An 8,432-nucleotide genomic window follows, 5' to 3' on the forward strand; every position below is an offset into this window, starting at 1 on the left:
CTCTCAGATGAGAGGGGTTTGACCTCAGAGCTGAAGCCAAAGAAGAACAGCTGATCTCTGACAGACTGCAGTTCTTCAACCTGGATAAAGAGATATGAATATTAGAATGTGTTCTCCTGTTGTTGTGGATCGTCATCATGTCAACACAGAGTCTCAACATGCTGCTGACCTCAGTCCAGTCTGTGACCTGAAGATAAATATCAGATCAGACATGTTGGACCATTGTTTCATTCATCAGCTTCTTCTCTGTGTGTTTGGTCACTGAGCAGGTTTGTGTAATTAAACACTGTTTAAAGTAGGGATGGCTCCTGACAGTCACTTCCTGTGTGTTTCTATACTTATCAACTGTCCATGTTGCAAAAAGAATGTGTCTTATTTTGAAAACCTGAGGAGGACGAGTGCTCGGCCTCAGTCCACATCTTATTTACTGAAACTTTCTTAGTGATCAGGAGCAGGTGAGTGCAGGTAAATGGAGTTGATGAGGTGGACGTGACTGACAGGTTGGGTGAGGGACAGATGACTGAGGGACAGTGAGCAGAGCAGAACTGAGACAATTTAAATAAATAATGACCCAATAAGAAACAGTCTGAAAAGTGAAGAAGGATTTTAGGACCTTAGAGTCTCCAGTCGACAGTTGGGACTCTCCAGTCCAGAACACAGAAGCTTCACTCCTGAATCCTGCAGGAAGTTTACACTCAGATCCAATTCTCTCAGATGTGAGGGGTCTGTCTTCAGAGCTGAGGCCACGACTTCACAGTGAGTCTCTGAGAGTCCACAACCACGGAGACTGTAATTAAAGAAAAAATCAAATCATACAAAACGTGATCATGAGACCCTCACCCTGGTAAATCCCCTCTGTGTTAAAACTCCTCAAGGGAATCCTTTCAGATTTGGTACAAGCGTTCATTCAGACTAACAGAAGAACTCATTAGATTCAGGTTGTCAAAGGTCACAGAACATGTTCTTGGCCTGTTAAACGTGATATGTCAAGTCTGTCTTTAGGGGGTTTCTTCACATTTTGACTTAAAGATAAACTGATTAGATTCAGCAACAGAGATTTCAGAACTCTGTTGCTGATTCCACAGCTTGAATCTGCTTGAGGCTACACAGACCTAGCTAGCTTCCCTCCCAGCTTCCACACATAGTCAGCAGGGACTCCCGGCACTAACTACTACTATCCAGTGTTTGCTTCTAACCTGACGGTATTATAGAAACAGTGTCATGATAGAAGTGGAATTAAAGTCGTGACGGCGGGTTTTTTGCTTTGTTACCACCGCAGTTAGCATGGTGGCTAGCCCGCTAGCCTAGCACGCTAGCGCCGTTATGAAAGCTCGTTATAACCGTATGTGACCGTTCACACATGCCGTCAGTACTCTAACGAGCCACCGTCAGCCGGACAACTCCGCTGGCTTAACACACACGTCACATTAATCGTAGAATCGTAGTTGTGTATGTGTTTATTGTGAATCAGGAAGTTAGAGGTCCGGAAATGTGAAATCCGGAAATTACGTCGTAGGGAAATGATGTCGTTTGTGGACCAATCACAGCCAAGGTCTGTCCGTGGGGTCTCCGAAATAAAGACTGACAGTTAGAAAAATCAGAGGTGCACGAAAAGCTGTCCGAGTCGCTCGGAGAGGGCGTTCCATGACGGATAGGGCGGTCTTATCTATCCGTTTTAGAAAAGACGTAGAAGCATAAATTGGCCTTTATTTATGTGTGTGCGGGTCCAGGTTCTTTACTGAAGTCAGGAGGACGTTTTTTGGACCGGTTACTCTTCAGAGACAGACAGCTGGACCCTGGAGACTCTGCTCTCAGTCTGTAGTCCTGACCTCTGCAAACACAAACATGGTTTTATTCAGAACACATCATTCACTTAATTCTGTGAGGATTCAGTTTGGAGCTTCACATGTTTGTAGCAGGTCTCTTACTCTGTGTGTGGGGGTCCAGGTTCTTTACTGAAGGCTGGAGGCTGATTCATGGACCAGTCACTTTTCAGAGACACACAGCTGAACCCTGGAGACTCTGCTCAAGTGATGAGTTAACTCGATTAATTATTTTATCTCGCATTAACTCAGGTTTGATTATTTATTGTTTTATTGTGAAAGTCAGGCATTATTTTGTGAAAGTCTGTTGCTGGCTGCTGCGGAACAGGAAAAAAGAAAATAATTGGCGGATAAACAACCATGGATAAGGGTACGGAGCTTTTACATGGCCATTTTCATTTCTAAAGTTCTTCCAGACGGCGGAGTCGACAGAACCAAAGTAATTTGTAGCCACTGCCAAGGTGAATTTTCTTATCACCGGAGTACTTCCAGTCTAAAATATCACCTAAATGCAAAACCCACAGTTGATATCAGCAAATCACTCAACAAAACAGCGAGTGGAGCGAGGCTTCTGCAGACTACGTTAGACGCAGGGAGGAGTATAGATTTTTCATAACGAAGAGGATAACATTAATGCCCTGGCAGTGGCATTGACCTTTAATTTTGTATTTGCTTTGATAACATTGTTAAGTTGAGATTTACACTGAATATTTTATTTAACTGCTACTGTATTAAATGCTGATGTTAAAAGTGTTTGCACAACAAATTGAACTTTCGTTCATATGGCAGAACATTGAAAATAAAATGCGCTATACACTACTTTTTAATTCATTATTGGATTTTGCGTATACAAATGCGATTAATCGTGATTAATCAGGGAAATCATGCGATTAATCGCGATTAAAAATTGTAATCGTTGCCCAGCCCTAATTTTAATATTGTAACGTCCTCCCGTAGTGAGGACAGGAGGCTTCTTCGTCGTCTGGTAACTTTATTGACTTTTTCATGTGAACATGTGTCTTTTATTCATTCCGACTCTCGCGCACAGCAACAGTCTCTCCTCGCAGTGGGGTCGCCGTGCCTTGATAGGGAGCCAGCCTGTCTCTGTGGAGGGCAACTTTCCCATCTCTCAGCGGCAGTTGAACCCTGTACACGACTTCACTCACCCTCTCCAGGACCGTGCAGGGCCCCATCCATTTGCTGTCCAGCTTTGGGCACCTGCTTTTCTTCCTCTGTGGGTTGAACACCCAGACCAACTCGCCGGCTTCGAAATGTCGTCCTCTGGTGTATACGTCGTAGTTCCTCTTCTGCCTCGCCCCTGCACTCTGCAGCTGTCCCCTGGCAAACTTGTGAGCGGACTCCAGTCGATCCTGTAACTTCCTGGCATATTCAGGCCCCGGAGGATCCAGCGGGGTGTCTGGAGGCCTGCCCATCATCATCTCGCCCGGAGTTCGGATTTCTCTGCCTAGCATGAGTAGGGCGGGGGAGCAGGATGTGGAGTCTTGGGCAGCAGACCTGTATGCCATCAGCACGAGGGGGACATGGGTGTCCCAGTCCTTTTGGTGCTTAGCCGTCACTATGGCCAGTTGTTGTGACAGTGTGCGGTTGAACCGCTCGACCAGGCCGTCGCTCTGTGGGTGGAGGGGTGTGGTGCGTGTCTTATGGGAGCCCAGCTTTTCGCACATGGTTGCAAATACACGGGACTCAAAGTTCCTGCCCTGGTCGGTGTGGATGACCTCAGGTGCCCCGAACCGGCTGAACATTCCCTCCACCAAAGCGTCTACGATAGTCTCCGTTTCCTGGTCAGGCAGGCTGTATGCTTCTGGCCACTTAGTGAAGTAGTCCATGACGGTGAGGACATAGCGGTTACCCCTTTCTGAGCGGGGAAATGGGCCCAGCACATCGACCCCGATTCTCTCCATTGGACCCCCTGTCGGAAACTGTTGGAGTTCGGCATGGGATCTGTCTGTGGGGCCTTTGCGTGCGGTGCAGCTGTCGCAGCGACGACAATAGTCTTCCACATCTCGCCTGTGTTGGCCCCAGTAGAATCCCTGTCGGAGCCGGCGAAGAGTCTTAGAGATCCCAAAGTGACCAGATCCAGGAGCTCCGTGTACCGCACGGAGCACAGTCTGCTTCAGGGCCCCGTGGAACCACGACCTGCCACCGTGTTTCTCCCGTAGCTGGTTCCTTCCACCCCCTTTGCAGCACACCATTACACAGGCGCAGGGTCTCAAACATTGACCATAGTCCTTTTGTGGCCCGAGAAAACACAGATATTTCCTCCCACAGCGGTTTGTGTCGTGCTGCCACCCACATGCATACTGGCTTGATGTCGCCATCCTCCTCTTGGTTCTTCTTCCACTCCCCTGTATCCACAGCCACCAGTCGTTGATCGGCAGATGGACCCCCAGGTCCCACAGCTGCACATTTCACCGCAGTCCTTACGCATTCGCACTCCTGTGCCTCCCTTTTGTCACAGTAGCGGCAGCCGTCGCTCTGGCAGGGCCGCCGGGAGAGTGCATCTGCGTTACCATGTTGCTGACCTGGTCTGTGTACCACTGTGAAGTCATAAGCCTGCAGTTCCTCGATCCAGCGTGCCAGCTGGCCTTCCGGCTCCTTGAAAGACATTAACCACTGTAAAGCGGAGTGATCCTTCCGGACAGTGAAGTGGAGGCCCCCAAGATAATACTTGAAGTGGCGGATGGTGCTGACCACAGCGAGTAGTTCCCGCCTGGTGACACAGTAGCGACATTCAGCTTTGTTGAATGTCCTGCTGTAGTAAGCCACCACTCTTTCTCCCCCAGGTGTCAACTGGGTCAACACCGCACCTGAGCCAACGTTGCTGGCATCCGTGTCCAGAACGAAAGGGAGCGTGAGGTCAGGTGGGGAGAGGATCGGTGCCTCCAGCAGGGCTTCCTGCAGCAAAGTAAACGCTGTCTGACACTTTTCTGTCCATAAGAACTCCTCCCCTTTCTTCAGCAGGGGCGAGGGGGGACCTGCCATTATCCGCTGCGCAGATCCAGCGAGGAGAACCAGGACGACCCTGCCACTGCATCAAGGGCCTCATCAATGCGCGGAAGGGGATAGGAATCCTTTTTGGTCACTTTGTTGAGGGCCCTGAAGTCCACACAGAATCGAAAGTCGTCCTTCTGCTTTTTGGGGACCATAACTACTGAGGAGGCCCATGAGCTGGAGGAGGGCTCAATGAGTCCAGCCTGTTGTAACTCCCGCAGCGTTTTGTCGGCGCTTACTTGTCTGGCCAGGGGAAGGCGTCGTGGTCTCATCCTGATAGGCTGTGCCTCTCCCGTGTCGATGTCGTGTTCGATGAGATCAGTCCGACCAACATCGTTCTCTGACAAAGAAAAACAGTCCTTGAACTCCAGCAGAAGCTGTAGTAGTCGAGTCTGTTGGTTGTGGGTCAGTCCTTCACAGTTGTTCTGCCAGACCCCCTTCACCGCCAGTGTTCTCTCTTCTCCCTCCGGCTGTGTGGCGGGGGCTGGTCGTGGATGGACGCCAGTGGTTGTTGGGGTGGGAGATGGTGCAGGTAGCGTCTCTGTTGTAATGTTGTGAGCCACAAGGCAGCCTGGCTGGGGCGGTCGTCGATGCATCTGGATAGTGTGTCCATCTGGAAAAGTGAGGGTCCCCCTCCTTGTACTAATGACACAGTCCAATGCCCCAAGAACATCCAGCCCCAGTATACAATTTCCGAGGTTTGCCACCCACACTGGACAGCGAGCAGATCTCCTCCCCAACCCCAGAGTCACTAATGTTTCCCCCACCATAGGTGTTCGCTCCCCGGTGACTGTCTGCAGTTTCACTATGGTGGGGAAAATATCTGTTTTCTTCTTCACCATCTCTGGTTTCACCAGCGTCGCTGAAGAGCCTGTGTCCACCAGTGCAAAACACTCTGTCCCCCCAATAGTCAATGGTGCATACCAGCAGTCTCCGATCCACGTTTGGCCTAGCATGATGAGCCGTTCCAGCTGGCTGTCAACCTCAACTGCTGCTGGAAGCACTCCCACCTCATCAGTGCAGCTTAATGTCTCTTTATTTGTAGGGAGCCGGGAAACAGCAGTAGGGGTCCGCATCGTCCCGATTATGCGGTCCCTGGCTCGTTTCCCTGGTTAGCTGGGTTGCGAGGGCATTGTCGAACCAGGTGGCCAGGCTGTCCACATCCCCAGCAGACCCTTGCATGAGGTCTTGGGGGCCACTCCTCTCGCAGTGTGGTGGCACGCACGAGCTGCGTTAACTTTTCCACCCAGGCAGGTTCTGCTGTAGTTAGCTCGGCTCCACGTGCAGCTCTCACTTGTGCATTACTATCCACCACAGTTTCCCATGTCCCTGCACACAGCATCTCTCTTTCTGTGGCTAATTCCAAAGCCGCCTGGAGGGACCCGGGGTGGGCTAGCAATGTCTGGATACGCAGGTCAGCTGGTAATAAGGCCTGCAGGAAATGGTAGCGGGCTAACTCACTCTGGATGACCGGAGGCATGTGAGTATAGGTGCGGTGGACCAGCCCCTCAATGTCGTTGGCGAGGTCCCTCAGCAGCTCCCCAGGCCGACGCTGTCTACTGCACAGTTCAGAGCGAAGCAGGCTGGCTGTTGAACACAATCCGAACCGTCTCTTTAGCGCCCCCACTAATGCATCATAGTCACTCCTCTCAGCGGCGCTTAACAGCAACAGGCTTGTCAGAGCATCTCCAGTAAGGCACATAGCAAGCTGAAGGGCTTTCTCCTCCACACACCATCTTCCAGCCTGGGCTAACAGTTCAAATTGTGCATGAAATGCTTCCCAGTTAGCTTTCCCGTCGTATCTGGGGGTTTTCATTGACGGTGGGAGGGCCTCTCTGTGTGGCTCCACCCGCGAACTGCGGCCTGCCGTTTCCCCGTCGCGCCGCTCCCGACTGAAGCCGGCCCCTCCGGCCATTCTCCGGGCCAAGTCTCTCACCCTCTCTATGTGCGCGGCTGCACCCCGTCCCTCGTCAGCGCTGCTCTCATCCGGCCGGTCGGCTTCTTTCTTGAACTCCATCCTCCGGGTCATTTCTCTCACCCGCTCTCTGAGTTCGGCGGCACTCTGTCCCTCGTCCGCGCTGGTATAATCCGGACGGTCGGCTTCCTTTTTGATCTTCTTTAAACTCATCGTAGGTCGCTCTGAGCTCGTAGCGGAATCCGGAGGCGACTCTTTTTACTTCTGACACCAATGTAACGTCCTCCCGTAGTGAGGACAGGAGGCTTCTTCGTCGTCTGGTAACTTTATTGACTTTTTCATGTGAACATGTGTCTTTTATTCATTCCGACTCTCGCGCACAGCAACAACAAACACCACTTCCTCATTGCCACCCAATCCCCCGTAAAACCAGCCAATGAGAGAGTCTCTTTACCATATAACCCATCCTATTAGTCAAAACCATCACATGTCCCGCCCCCGACCCCTTCACTGTCGCCCAGGACATCAGAACACTCTTTAAACACAACAAATTACTTGAACAATAACCCCAGTCCGTTACACTATATTTTAGTATTTTAACAAAGGACTTATGGATTCTTTGTGCTCTTTTTGTGTGTGTATGTATTGTTGTGATGTGTATGGGTTGTGTGTGTGTGTGTATGTATTATGATGTGTATGGGAAGTGAGTTCTACAGTCTCTGGCCTCTTCTCTGTTTGGCCTCTTATTGTGAAAAACACCTCCAGCCTCATCTTCAGTCACCTCCATCGAAGAAGCACAAGCTGGTGGAGCCCTCGGAGAAGCTCCAGGAGAACATCTGCTCTCGTCACGATGAGGTGATGAAGATGTTCTGCCGCACTTATCAGCAGTGTATCTGTTATCTCTGCTCTGTGGATGAACATAAAGACCACAACACAGTTACAGCTGCAGCAGAAAGGACTGAGAGGCAGAGAGAGCTTGGGCTGAGGAGACAAACAATTCAGCAGAGAGTCCAGGACACAGAGGAAGATGTGAAGCTGCTTCAACAGGAGAAGGAGGCCATCAATGGCTCTGCTGATAAAGCACTGGAGGACAGTTAGGAGATCTTAAGATGAGCCGATTCGAACTACCCCTCACTGTCACCACTCAGTGAATCTACACTGGGTCCTGTGTCCTCCAGAGTAGGAGTGTACCTGGATCAGAGTGCAGGTGTTCTGTCCTTCTACAGCGTCACTGACACCATCACTCTCCTCCACAGAGTCCAGACCAAATTCACTCAGCCTCTCTATGCTGGAGTTAATGTTAATTGTTATGAATCCACAGCTGAGTTCTGTAAACTCAAATAGACTTGAATCATTAAAAGCAGTGATTTAGATTCTGTGTGTAAATCTTTAACTTCTTTTGTCTCCATGTTTGTTGATCAAAGTTCGTCGTGGTCACGTTTCTGCTACGCACAGAGATCAGCTGTCAATCAAACACTGACCTTCCTTTATCACACATATTTAGTTCTCACTTTGTAACGACAGAAATCTATAATTATACTGACATGAATGTGTTTGAAAGAACTGATGTTGTTGTTTTCTAAATCAATGAAGAAATCAGGTTGTGTGATGTTTTAGAACCTGTATCGATCCTGATTAATGTTGCAAAGGTGCGGAAACTTTCCGGAAACTTTCCACGGGAA

This window comes from Limanda limanda, chromosome 21 (genome assembly GCF_963576545.1).
Source record: "Limanda limanda chromosome 21, fLimLim1.1, whole genome shotgun sequence".
Lineage (NCBI taxonomy): Eukaryota > Metazoa > Chordata > Actinopteri > Pleuronectiformes > Pleuronectidae > Limanda > Limanda limanda.